The sequence below is a fragment of the Cynocephalus volans genome, chromosome 7 (genome assembly GCF_027409185.1).
Source record: "Cynocephalus volans isolate mCynVol1 chromosome 7, mCynVol1.pri, whole genome shotgun sequence".
NCBI classification, from domain to species: domain Eukaryota; kingdom Metazoa; phylum Chordata; class Mammalia; order Dermoptera; family Cynocephalidae; genus Cynocephalus; species Cynocephalus volans.
In genome coordinates this window covers 149276383-149290618 of record NC_084466.1, presented here as the reverse complement: position 1 = coordinate 149290618, position 14236 = coordinate 149276383, and positions in this window count along the sequence as shown.

The following is a 14236-nucleotide window of genomic DNA, read 5'->3' as shown; positions in this document are numbered from 1 at the left end:
TATATACAGATATATGTGCATATATATGTATATTCTATATATATATGTACATATATGTATTATATATACAACAATACACATATGTGCACATATATATACACTTGAAAACAAGAGGTAAAAATTATGAATTATCTTGGTTAGTTTCTCCTTTGAATTCATTGTTTTTCTTTCTACTAGTTTTGATGTCACCATAGAAATCCACTGAGATTTGTGGTGAAATGTGGGCCTGAGTCTTCCAAAACTGAGCCTCCTTTTCGTGTTGCTAAACCATGGTTAACAGCCTCACTCATACATTGTTGCCATAACCACCCTGCTTGAAGAGTTCCCACAGCAGAAGGCAAAAATAATAGGAGGAAAAAATGTCTTACAGCAGAGGGCAATAATAATAGGGAAAAAAATTGTGTCACAGACCCAAGTGATGCTGCTGGACAAGCCCAAGGATTAACATTTGGGGGTCAGAAAGAGAAAAGGATGCACGTCAGGAATGTATTAGCTCAGGCACTCAACAGCTGCAGTTGAAACACGACACAAATAAAATGTATTGATTCACACACTGAAAAGTCTAGGAGTCAATATTCATTCCAAGTTTCTAGGCCAGCTGTTAGCAGAATCTTCTCTCTAGATTTGCACAGGAGTGACAGTGTGTCCCTACGAGAAGCAGCTCCCTTGAGCCAGCCAGGACTTAATCTCACTCTGCCTCTCAGCTCTGTCTTCCTCTGGGTGACTTCATTTGGGGGAAGGCTCTTTCTGCATGATGACCACAGGAAGCTCCAGGCTCATATTCTACCAGATAAAGAGCTCCAGAAAAAGCCAGATTCTCACAGCTTTAGCAAAAGTCATGGAGCTGATGTTGGGGCTCTGATAAGCCAAGCCTGAAAAATGGTAGGGGGAGCCCCATTCGAGACACGTGGGCTGAGAGTGGAAGATCAGAGGTTTCCCAAAGCAAAGCTGAGGTTCTTATGTTAGTGGAAGAAGGGAAATGGTGAGCAGGCGACAATGTCATAGGCCCATATCGGTCATCAGGTTTATTCTGAGATCTGCCATCACCCGCAGGGAAGTCCCCTAACCTCTCTGGACACTTATGTCCACTGAAAATGAGAAGGCCATACCAAATATATTCAAAGTCCTTTCCACCTGTAAAGAGTCAATGTAAAAAAAAAAAAAAAAAAATTAATGCCTCTATAGTGATTATGCTTTTAAAAAATGTTGTTGTTGTTTTCTTCTCCAGAAAAAGACTGAAAATTGAGCCCTAACGACCAAGGGAGAGAATTTAGGAAGAAATTGCCTGAAACATTACAGCTGAGGAATCGTCCACCCATGCAGGGTATCTACTGCTGAAACTTGGCCATCTGTCAGGCAGTGGGGGTAAAACAAGGATGGATACAAAAAGGGGAACTCTGTGTCCCACAAGCTTGAACTCAGGCCTCCATATCCATTCTGTTGACCACACACATGCCGCCGTCCACTCCACCTTGACCTCTGATTTGGCCTTAGTGAAGACAGGAATCAAGGACAAGACAGGGTCTCACCTAATGTGTTTATACTCGTATGTGTAACATGCCACTTCCCTGATAAATAGATTTCAGGAGATGCCTATTACCAATCAAATTTGGCAAAAGGTCTCACCTTGAGTTTTAAGGCATATATGGCCCCTACATAACCCGACAGACGTATTTCCCACTACTTCTTGGCATGTGCTCTGTGCTCCAGCTGCTCCGCACAGCTCAGTGTGGAACACCTCCCCACCAGAGCCCCCCAATCACCTGTTCCCTCTTCTCCCCCTCTCTACCCATCTCCCCTTGATTCCCCCTTCTCCCAGCCCCCTCTCTCAAGCAACCAGACCCGATGCCCCCCACCTTCCCCCCAGACACCTTTCCCCTCTTCATGGGTTACCCTGTTACCCAAACCTTGTTGACTTTTATTTTGTTTGCTTATTCCACCAGCTCCTGAGAAATGCGTCCTAAAATCTCCCACTATGATTGTGGATTTGCCTATTTCTTTGTATATTTCTGTCAATGTTGTCATATATTTTAACGCTATATTATTTATTAGGGGGTGGTTATAAATATAATGTGAGCTCTGAATGACGATAAAATTTATTTTTGCTTCTGGCAGGCAGTTAGGGCTTGGGCAGATACCCTTAATCCAGTGGTTTTCAACCAGAGGCTTTTTTGCCCATCAGGGGACATTTTGGCAATGTCTGGAGACAGTTTTCATTGTCAGAACTTGGGGAAGAGGAGGTGCTACTGGCATCTAGTGGTTAGAGGCCGGGGATGCTGCTAAACATCCTCCACAGAGAATTAATTAACTGTTCTCTGATAATGTCAGTATCAGTGTCAGTAGCGAGGTTGAGAAACCTTGCCTTAATCTGATCAAAACTTAAGCTAATTGAAAGCTGGGCTTCAATTTTTGTGAAGGTTTCTCTATTTTCACCCCTACTCCTTTGGACATCCCAGCTGAAAGCCTGAGGTGATTGATTACCTGGATTCCTCCTCCTTGGTGGCCCTAAACTGCAATTTTTGTCCCCTTAGCATGAGACTGCTGGAAGCTTCTCTGCCTCTTGAGATGGGCAAATGCCTCAGAATTCAAAGCTCTGCGAATCCTTCTCTCCAGGATCTTGGCCCTTAAATTCTCACCACTTTGGTAGCTCACCTGCAAACATGTTTTCTATGTTTTGCCAGCTTTTCCAGCTGTTCCTGATAGGAGGACCCATCTGCCAGTCTGCCTTTAGGGGGACCACCCCTCTCCACCAAAGGAGTCTTTCAAATGTAGGCTTTAGGTCTTATTGTGATGTTAACAGTTTCTGCTCTGACCATACTTTGCCCATTCTGCGTGGAGAGGGGCAGCTCCAGTTCCAAGAGGAGGAGTGGTGTGGGGGTCTCCTTTCTGATAATTACTGCCACCAGCAAGAGCTACGGGGTGAGGCATGGAGGCAGGTTTTTTTACTGTTCTAAGAAACAAACATGCCTCATTGTAAAGCTACATGACTACACCATTTGTGGGTTGAGGCAATAGCTACGCTAATTGTGTGGCTAAAGCTATTGGTTTGCTACCAGACAATTGTATTGTTAAAGCAATTCACAACTAAAGCCAAAACATTTCATTATTTTAATTATACTAAGTTTCCATTTGTATTGTCAGGGCTAGGGCTCAGACTTTTCCAACCCACTGTACAGACTGGGTCGCAGAACCTTCACACACAGGTCCATGCTAGGTAATTGGGAAAGATCCCAGGAGCCGGTAGCAGACGACATGAGTTCAGTCCTCAGCAATGGCAACAGCAGCTTACAGGTCCCAGTGGTGGCAGTGGCCTCTAAGAAGGTCCCGGGGGCCCTAGCAGCAACGGTTTGCATAAACAGCCTCCAGCAGCAGTCAGTAGCCTCCCTGTGCCCCCCACCTCCCCGCCAGGGGCATTCCGGGGATGGGGAGTGCAGCAGATCAGAGCTACTCGTCCTTTATACCTAAGTCCATAACCCAGGACAGCTGGGTGCACACATGCATCTACATCAGACAATAACCAAGGAACACCTGGGCGCACGTGCATATTTACATCAAATGCTCGGCAAGATTCTGAACATCTGAGGGGCCCTGACCATTTTCCTATATTTCCAACACTCATCCTTAATTTTTTCTTTCCCATACAAAGGTGAAACAGTGCAGTCTCATATAAGAAGTTGCATTTTTCCTGTTAACATTATTTTAATCCCGCTTCTTAGGAGAGATTAAGCCTAGCAGTAAAGTGCTTAAAACATTTGCCTTTTTACCCAGTGTCTGACTTGCATTGCAAGAAAACCAGCCAAGATGAGAAGAGCCAGATCTCAGGTGGGTGTCGCAACTCCCCTTCTTAGAAAGGCATTCTAATCAGATTGTGGATTAGGTTATTTCTGATTCACAAATCGCCCTGACTTTAGAAAATGGGATGTCTCATTTATTCATGGAAAGAGTGAATGAGTGTGTGGTTGTGTTCTTTTTTTTCTTTCCGTTCTATATTTTATTTATTTTATAGTTAATTTCTTCAACATTGAACATTAAAGCACAAAATTTCAAAAAAGTAGATCTGGGAGGCAGAGAGCCTTTCTCAGACACTGGAGGTTCGACTGGGAGCTGAGAGGGGTTACCACAGGGTCTCCTGGAGCAGACAGAAGCCACCCCACGTTGCCAAGATGTCTCCTTGGACTTGGAGAAGAACATCTGGGGCAACTCTAGATGGTTGTGCTCTGATCAGCCAAGGTAAATACCTGACCAGCCAAGTACCACATCCTGTACTTGCTTCCTTTCCTTGATTTTCAAATAAGGCCTTAAGTCTTTATTAGTGTATCACTTGCATTATAATACAAAATAGTGAAAGGAGTAATTCTTCAGGTGGTTCATTCTAAAATGGAGCCCACAATCACAGGAACAGCTTCCTGAGAAGGCAGGAAAGGATTTTGGGGGGCTGAGGTGAAAATAGAAGGCACAGGGGCCGGGCCCGACCCCGTGGCACACTCGGGAGAGTGCGGCGCTGGGAGCACTGCAGCGCTCCCGCCGCGGGTTCGGATCCTGTGTAGGGATGGCCGGTGCGCTCGGTGCGGCCGGTCACAAAAAAAAAAAAAAAAAAAAAGGAAGGAAAAGAAAATAGAAGGCACAGTCGTGACTCGCCCCCTACTGGTCAATGAGGAGAAATACCTCGCCTCGGATTTTAATAATTGCCTTTTCTTGAGTCCTGTGTTAACGACCACACAACTGAAGCAGAATTTCATGAATCCAAGGGGAAGCCGTTTGCTGAAACACACAGTGAGTGACCGGCGATGCTGGATGCAGAGCCCGGATCTCAGGACTCCAGGGTTTAATTTCACAGCCACAGTCTACCAAGGCCAAAGGTAGCCTTAACCTGTACTCATAAATCAATCCCCCTGGAGATTTCAAACCTTCTGATGGCTTTGGTAAAGCCTCAGCTCTAATGAAAGATTTTGAGTTTCACATTCCAGTGGATCACAAAAAAATCACATTTATCCAAAATCAACCATTCACATTTTATACTAATGAATAAGTTATTCTTGGGACCCATGTGCTCGCTTGTGTACGTATGCACTCATTCTAACCTGAAATTTTATCCTGAAAACTGTTCATGCAATGGCTATAAAATGTCATTTTATTTTTAAACTATGTTTTCTGGTATCTTGATCATTAGAGTGAGATATAGTGAACAAAAAAATCAAAATGGAAGAGTCACCATGTGTTAAATATTTTTAAATCCTGGGGGTTTAGAAATGTATGTATTTGAGATAATAATCTTTTTGTCTTTTTTGTTTGAAAGAACTTTGGCACAATAATTAGTCCAAATTATCTCCAAAAATTTTTAATGTAACCAGTAACCTATTGGGAGATAATTTCAAATTATGCCAGCTGCTTCTATGTCAGAGGGTGGATCCAGAGTCATCTCAGAACTTGTATTATTCAGGCAAGAGTCTTTGTGTGGATTCTTTTACTTCTGAAAATATAGGGCAAGTAGGCACTTGTCGCCCTGAGTGGAAAGTGGCATAAAATTTTTTAAAGGTTTGCAAAGCCTGCCCTTCCCTTAGTACTTCGTGATGAGCAAAGCTCGTTGCAAGGGAGAAAGTTGTAAACTTGTCAAACAGTCCAGGAGCCTCCTGGGAGCAAAATCTCCAGATCCCAGACCTTTCTCTCTGAGATTCAAAGAAAGAAAATCCACTAGGATGAACCAAGCCTCATTGACAGGAAAGAATACAAAGGCCACAAGGGAAACGTGAGAGAATCTGAACTGGAGACAGAGGAGCCGGAATGCTGGGGTGGGATGCTGGCAAGGAGCTTAATGAGAGTTCATGGGAGAACATACCTGGAGGCCCAAGGGTGGGCGTCCACAGGTAAAAATTAGTTGACTATTCAGCTGTATTCTGTTAAAGCTGACTAATACTCTTGTTCAGGTGAAGGTGTTAAGAACAGTCTTATAGTGATAAGCACCTCCTCTGCAGCACACCTGAGAGGGAATGTAAATGGTCAACGTGCAGCCCAGTGGAGGGCTTCTCAGGGTCCCCTCCTGGGTTTTCCACATGACTAATGCCATGGACTGCAGGCTCCTCTGTGAACAGAACATATTTTGTACTTTTTCTTATTATCTCTCTCAGCAGCCATATTCTTTATGCTGAGTAAATGGCTTATTTGCTTATACTCCTAGGTTTGTGAGTTTGCAATTAAGTGAACTGGGAAGTTTCATGTTCATTACTCCTGGGCCTCGGGATTCATAGGGAGTACATGCTGGTTCCAGCAGGTACAGCTGAGGAGGAAGCTCTGGATCCAACTGCTGAATGTATTAGTGTGTGTAAAGCTACAGCAATAGCTACACCATTTGTATTGTCAGGGCTAGGGCTCAGACCCTTCAAACCTATTGTACAGACTGGGTCACCAGACCCCTCACTCGCAGGTCCATGCTAGGTAATTGGGGAAAGATCCTGGGAGCTGTCGGCAGACAACACAAGCTCAGTCCTTAGCAACAGCAGCAGCAGTGGCAGCCTCCCGGAGGGTCCTGGGGACACTGGCAGCAGCAGTAGTGGCCTCCCAATGCCCCCCCCCACTTGGGGCATCCTGGGGGCGGGGGGTGCCATAGATCAGAGCCCCTTGTCCTTTATAGTTAAGTCCATAACTCAGGACACCTGGCTGCACATGCATAATTACACTAGTCAATAGCCAAGGAACACCTGGGCATATGTGTATATTTACATCAAGTGCTTGGCAAGATTCTGAACATCTGAGGGGCCCTGACCGGTTTCCTATATTTTCCCAACACTGTGGTTCAAGACAGCTTTGAACTTGGAACCTGGAATGTGGCCCCAGATAGTAGCCTTGGTGAACCAAGCAGTACAGGTCTCTGCAAAAGGAGCAAGAAGTTTTCATCCAACAAGGAAGGACCAGCTTTCAACAGCAATGCCGTGGGTGCCTCCAGAGCACTTGCTGGTGAACAAATCAGACCTTTTCTCTCTGCCTGGCACCTGCAGCAGGATTGACTCCCACTGACCTCAGTGAGTGAGCCCCTGAGGTTCTTGGACAGTTCAGAGAGGAAGGGAGGGGCCTTCAGATGGAGACAGTGGACTTCTTGCTAATAAGGGTGTGTAGATGCTTCAGCAATTCACTGGAAAAACTAGAGAGCTGGACTGTATGTGGACCCCAAAGTGTTGATTGAAGCAGAACAAGCTAGTTTCAAGGTCTCCTGGTTTATCTTATTTAGAGTCCCAAGAAAAGTGACACCATTTTCTTTCTTTAGCCAGCTGTCCTCCTTGTGCATATAGCCCTGAGATGACGCTGGCGTCCGCTCAAGTGTTCTGTCTTCAGCAATCATGTCGTTTAGACCTCTTCTCTTCCCCACAAGCTCTGCTGAAGGAATAGACATTCAGAAGCCATGTTTTACACCACATTCCTAGCTGATTGGACCAGGGGTGAGTGCCTGACCCAAGGCCAACAATCTATGAGCTAGTCAGGGAACTATAGCACCTGGTGCTAAGAAATGAGCTGTCCGTCAAATCTGTACTCTTAAACATTTAACTAAGATATGTAGAGAAATTGGTACCTTCCCACAGTTCTTGTGGGGATCTAAAACCATGCGGCCACTTTGGAAAACAGTCTGGCAGTTCCTCAAGAGGTTAAACACAGAGTTACCATAGGACTCAGTGATCCCACTCCTAGGCACATACCCAAGTGAAATGAAAACATGTCTACACAAAAGCTTTTACACGAATATTCAGAACTATTCACAATAGCCAAAAGGTGGAAACCAGCTAAGTCTGATTTCTGATGCTATAACAGAATACCACAAACTGGGTAATTTGTAAAGAATAGAGGTTTATTTAGCTTATGGTTCTGGACGCTGGGAAACCCAACTTGGGTGGCCACATCTGATGAGGGCCTTGTGCTGCTTCATAACAAGGCAAAAAAACAGAAGGGACCCCACAGCGAGAGAGGAAGCAAGGGGATGTCTGCTCAGGTCTCTCTTCCTCTTATAAAGTCACTAGTCCCATCATGGGGGCCCCCACTCTGACGACCTTATCTAATCCTAATTACCTCCCAAATGGCCCACCTCCAATCAACATATGAATCTGAGGATTAAGTTTCCAACACTTGAAATTTGAGGGACACATTCAAACTGTAGCATCACTCAAATGTCCACCAACTGATGAATGGATAAATAAAACCCATATATCCCTACAATAGATGTTATTCAACAATAACAGTGAATGAGGTATGGATACATGCTACAACATACATGAACTTTGAAAACATTAACTAAGTGAAAGAAAAACATTAACTAAGTGAAAGAAACCAGTCACAAAAGATCAGATGTTATATAATTCCATTTATATGAAATAACCAGAATAAACAAATCTACAGAGAACGGTTGCCTAGGGACTGAGGGATCAGGCAGGATTGGGGGGATGTGGGGAGTAAATGCTAATGGGTTTCTTCTTGAGGTGATGAAAGTGTTCTAAGGGTGATCATGGTGATGGTTGCACAACTCTGTAAATATACTAAAAACCACTGAATCTTACACTTTAAATGGTTCAATTGTATGGCAAGTGAATTCTATCTCAATAAGGCTAATGTGAAAAAAAAAAGATATGTAGGGGATGAAACAGTGAACAGAGAGAGAGGAAGCTACAAGGTTCACATATAGAGAAGCTGCTGTGACCAGGCAGCCTGTGTAAGCCGACAGTCCAAGTACACAGAAGCTTTATCTCTAGGGAGGGACTGAAGAAGGAGGAAGGTGATAGGAAGGTCTTCTAAAGCTGGATGATTTCACTGCTACCGATGCAGTTGCTACCATCTCTACAGATTCTTCTACAACCTTCTAGAACTCTCTGCCTCATACAGCTGCAAGCCGCTGAAGCATACCCTTATCCTCCAGAATGCAAGAAATCATCGTCAACAACCTTCTGACTTAAGAGTTAACTCCACTGCTAACTTTACACACATTGTAGCAGTCATTTGAAGCCCAGCAGTTCCAAGAATCTGTAGCTCATAAAGAGCCACATTATAGACATTCCTGGAACTTGTGCGCTGTGAATTTTCATGGGACTGATTCCCAGCCCGGTCCTTTTTGTGGGAAGTTTGTTCAGGCACAGGAACCGTGATATCGTCACACCCTTCCTGTATCGGTGGGAGGATGATAGCACGGCACGTGGGCATCTGGGGTTTGGTGAGTCTGCACACATGTCTTTAAGGCTCTAAAGAGGCAGGAGGTGCCCTCACATCTGCTGTGTCTTGCCCATCACCCCACCACCTAGGGCTGAATTTGCTTAAATTTATCTATACACGTATAAAGGGCATCCATCTGTTTGTGCCTTGGTTTTGGAATTGGACTGACCTCCTTAATCATTACCCTTCCACATACGCAATGTTGAGGGGCCCTTAAGGGTCATTGGCATGGTTAGGTACCAACTGGCAGGGGCATTAACAGCCAGTGTGCTCTTCCAGCCCCCTTTCTATATTCCTTTCTGTTTACCAACAGCAGGTCTCAGCTCCCAGAAGACATGCTGCTTCCTGTGGCTTTCTGGTCTCCCTCAAGGCCCCATCTCCGGGCAGTTGGAATGCCAGTGCTTCCCTGATGGCAGCACGTGCCAGTGTTCTTATGTCCCAATCATCACTGGAGAGAGAAGAGCCACTTCAGGAGGAGCTAGAGCTCGGTTCGATGGCAGATCCCCAGCCTCCCTGGAGCTGTGCTCTCCTCAGGGGCCTGGCCTGGTGCTTCCTGGGTTCCAGGACCCAGAGATCTTTGCAATAAACCCCACTGATTGAGGCCCATTAAGGGGGTCTTTGTCCCTGTTCCTCGAAACCACAAAATCCCTGCCTGGACCACACTGTAAAAAGCTGTCATCTGGACTTGAAGGGGGAAGTTGCAGAGATGGACAGTGATGGCAGGGAGGGAAGAAACCAAGTGACATGCAATTACACCCCCCCTCCCCTGGATGCCGTCCAGATGCCGTCTTGAGGTTGGAGAGCAGAGGAACCAACACTCTGGACCCATTTCTTGCACTTTTCTCCTTGTCATCGAGTGGGATGAAGGGAAGAATGGTAGAAAAAACCGCTACTGACTGTCGTGGGCAAGTGTTGTTCTCAGGATTAAAAGTGTGACTTCATGCAGAGCTATGTGCTCCTATTGTCACTGTTTAACTAAGGGAGAAACTAAGGCTCAACAGGGCTAGGAACCTGCCTAAGTTCACAGTTATCGAGTGAGGAAGCTGGGGTTGGAACCCAGCCTATCTGACTCCAGCGCCCACTCTCACTCGCTCCCCTTAAAATGCTCCTGATGCACAGCACAGGCCAGGAAAAAGAGAATGAGCAATTTGAATGTGAGTTTTGTTTATACCGGGGGACCCTGGAGGCAGCCCACTGGCTTCTTTAGAACAGAGGGAGCAGGGGCTGGGGACTCAACTAAATGCAACAGGGTGCTGCTGGCAATCCTGGCGCAGGAGGAAAGCCGGGGATGGGGGCGGGGGAATTAAAAAGGCTTTCAGCAAGACAGAGAGCCAAGTTCCCTCTCCCTGCTGCCATTTCTGCCATTCATTTGTCTTACCCCTAGTTGGGTGTAGCAGAGTCCAAGAAGCCCAAGCCACAGTCCTTGCCCCACAGCACTCACAGGGGTAGAGGGAAGGACAGGAGGGACTGGAGACAGAATTAAATACAGCACAGTGGGACTTGGAACTTGCTAACTGGCAGCCCTAAGGCCAAATGTGGCCTGCAGATGGGTTTTTGGGGGCCTGCCTCATTTTTAAAAAACATTTAAAAATATTTAAAAATTAAGAGATTTCACAGGAACAGATTTCTGGTCTTTCTTGAAAACTGAAAATCTCTTATGACACTGAGCTCATGTCCCCACATGACAAACACTGGCTGGGACTGAGCATCAGCCCCTGTCCCATCCCCCACCCGTGACAGCTGGCCTGTCACTCCCCAGCTCGCTGGCCTGTGTAGCTTTGCGATTGCAGCCGGAGGAAGGCTTGGCCTGGGATAGAGCTGCTCTGGTGCTGAGGGAACCCTGAGGAAACCCCTGAATTTGAATTCTAGGTTCCTGGAGGATATCAGGTGACAGTCCACCTTCTGTGTGCCCTGCATATAAGTCTGGTGTTGAGGAGAAAGAGGGTTTGCCACACACAGACGCAGAGGTGACTGGGTCTGGGAGGAGGAAGCTGGGGAACCAGTAAGAGCAAAAACAGTATGTATCAGGCAGGGTTCTCCAGAGGAACAGAATTTGTGTGTATTTCTTTAAGAGATTTATTTTAAGGAATTGGCTCACATGATTGTGGGTTGGAAGCTGGAAATCTGCAGGGCATGGCAGCAGACTGGAAACTCAGGCAGGAGCTGATGCTGCAGTCTTGAGGCAGAATTTCTTCTTCTGCAGGAAACCTATTTTTGCTCTTAATGCCTTCAACTGATTGGGCGAGGCCCACCCACATTTTGGAGGGTCATCTCCTTTATCGACAGCCAAATGATTATTGATGTTAACCAAGACGACAAAACACCTGCACAGCAACGTCAAGTGTTTGATTAAATACCTCGGTACTATCACCTAGCCAACTTGACACATGAAACTAACCCTCACACAGTGATAAAAGCAGGGGGTTGAGGAAGGAAGCCTGGGAGACACTGGTGTTTAAGACAGGCCTGGGGAAGAGCGTGGAGTCGGGGGAGGCAGCTGGGGGAGAGCTGGAGAGGTCGTGTACCGGCTGCAGCGCCTGCCCACAAGGCAGGGGTCCCGTAGGGGCGGGCTGGGGCAGCCTACGGGGGGCTGGGACAGAACATGGGAGGCGGGTGACTCAGCTGGCTCTTTGAAGATATCTCGTAATAGAGAGGGTAAACTGAGGAGCAAGGAGGAAGTGTTTCTTTTTGGTTTGCACTTTTTGTGGACTAAAAAGAAGGAAAAAGACAGTTGAGAGAAAGGGAGACATGGAAGAGAATGAGGGAGGGCTGGCAGTAGGATCTCTCTTCAGACAGGAGGAGACCACTTTGCTCAGCAACAGGGCTGTGCAGAAGGTGCAGCCTCCACGGGCCAAGTCATCAGGGCAAAGCTCTGACTAGAGCAGGCAAGGAACAGGCAAAGGAATGTTCTAGAAGGCCCTTTCTACTTGGAATGCTTTTTCTAACCCTTTCCACCCACACATCCTCAAGCTGGCTTTCAGTCCCACCTGGGACCCTGGCCCCACGTGTCTTGGGAGGACCCCGTACTGAGGACCTATGGCTACCTCCCAGGTCCACTGTGTGCGGGACGGGCACACAGCTGGCTTCTGTTCTCTCCTGTGGTCCTGTCCCTTCCTGCTGTGCTCAGCCTGCTCCCCTGGGACTGAGACAGCTCTTCCTGGTCTCCACTGGTTCTTACTGGGCAGAGCTGGATCATAGCTTAGAGTTCCAGGAAAGCAGGGACATGCCCAAACACACACACACTGGAGGATTTAATTTTTAATTTTTTAAGAAGCAACAAAGTATAACATGGGAAATTCAGATCTTCCTTACACTTTTGTGGATTACTATTGTTTTTATTTTGAATTACGTATCAAGGGAGGCACCACACATTTTTTCCACACCTGAGGCCTCCGAGGGCTTAACCCAGCCCTGCTCTCACCCCTCTGCACTCAAACTTTTCTGATTCCAGAGGATGTGGTGGCACCGGCCGGGAGATCAGGAGAGCCGCTCCGGAAGGGCGCAGCAAATCACAAAGGGCGTGTGTGACTGCTTGAGCTTTATTTGAGCCGCTTGAAAGTTCAAAACAAGCTGGAACATGGAAAGAAAGGTATTTGCCCGAGTGACTAAGACATGTTCCAGCATTTTCCCACAGGCTCCTGCACATCCCAAAAATAACTGCAACTCTGGATCCTGTCCATTGGCATGATTACATTTGTATAATGTTACAGAACAGCAGGCAGACTGGCCACACTGACACGGGGGCTTGCAGGAATGCACAGCCCATAATGGAGTCCCATGCGGTGCTTCCTGGCTGGGCCAGTAAGGGAGAAACACCAAGGACAGAGATCACAACCATAACAAGCACCAACTTACCAGAATCATCCAGACCACCAAGAGGGGTCATGGCCAATGCCCACCTTTCATAGATGAGGGGGGAAAGGCCCAGAGAGAGAAATAACTTGCCCCCAATTACATATCTGGGATTACAGGAGGAAGGTGGTAGCAGAACTGGCCCTAAACTCGCTTCTCCTGATGATGGTATTTATTTCTGAAGAAACATCATTTTAGCCTTGGAATCATAAGATATTAAGTGAAAGGCACTTTTAACAGTGTCCTGGCTATCCAGGGTGCCTACATGCCCAGGTCTGGACAACACCTTGGGAATAAAGAGGGGTCAGGGTGGACTTGCCACCCCTTGGGGGACTCAGTCTTGCAGAGGAAATGACTAAGGATGGTAAAACAGTTGGACAACAGTTGGGAGCTGGGAGTTTTGGGAAAGTCTGAGAAGGAACATACTGTCCAAATGGGGAAGATTTCACAAAAAGGTAGACCTCCAGGGTGGGCAAGATCTGGAAAAGAGGGTGGAAGGGCTACCACAGGTGTCAGAGGTGACAACGGGCTGCAGGCCGGAGAGGGGACATGGAGGTGAGAGGAAGTGGAGGGGGACACTGCAAGAAGCTTTGGCCACCAAGCCCGGGGTCCAGGCTCCAAGTGTTGAGGCCGCAAGGCACTTTCAGTGTAGACGCAATTGTCAGTATAGCTCTCAGCCATCATTTACTAGTTCCAAGTCACTTGCTTCATCTGGGAGGCGGAAATAATCTCAGAGGATTTTGAAACAATATATAAAAAAACAAAAGCTCTCTGAGCTAGGAAGAGGTGAGAGGTTATTCTCAAATCACTATGGCACTTATGTGGTCATGTTCTTAGGTGCTACTATAAAATTTGAATTCCTTTTTCTAAATTCCTATAGCCCTTGCTTCTTGCAATAAAAATGGTAGAGCTTAATTATATGATGCCTTGCATTGTACTGAAATTGTTTCACGTTAACTATCTTTGCTCATGAAGGGTCAGTAAGCCCCTGAAGTCCTTTATTTCTTTTTACCTCCTGGCAGCATGGAGAGTGCTTTCTCTGTACACAGAAATGGCAAGTAAATATTTGCTAATGCTGTGGCTTTCTTGCCAAACCTCACTGAAATCCATCATCACTAGGCTATGTACCAGGACATGTTGCTCCTTCATGTACCATTGTAACAAATTCCAATAACTTCAATTTTCCCTAAGGAATTCTAGT